A 296-nucleotide genomic window follows, 5' to 3' on the forward strand; every position below is an offset into this window, starting at 1 on the left:
AGACATGGATTACAGGCAACATTCACACTGAGCTAATGGTAGAGCTGCCGCTTCAAAGAGTGGGACTCTAACCCGGGAGCGTGTAAGAACGCCTTCTATGCCCTTCCAACTAACCATAAAACAGCGTCAGATGCAGGCAATACAGGAATGAAGAATCGAGTCGTTCTACACCAGCACCCGATGCCCGTCGAATGTGGCAGGAGTTGCAAACTATTACAGACTACAAAGGGAAGCACAGCCGAGAGCTGCCCAGTGACACTGAGCCTACCAGGCGGGCTGAATAGAGCTATGCTCGA

The sequence above is a fragment of the Salvelinus alpinus genome, chromosome 1 (genome assembly GCF_045679555.1).
Source record: "Salvelinus alpinus chromosome 1, SLU_Salpinus.1, whole genome shotgun sequence".
NCBI lineage: Eukaryota > Metazoa > Chordata > Actinopteri > Salmoniformes > Salmonidae > Salvelinus > Salvelinus alpinus.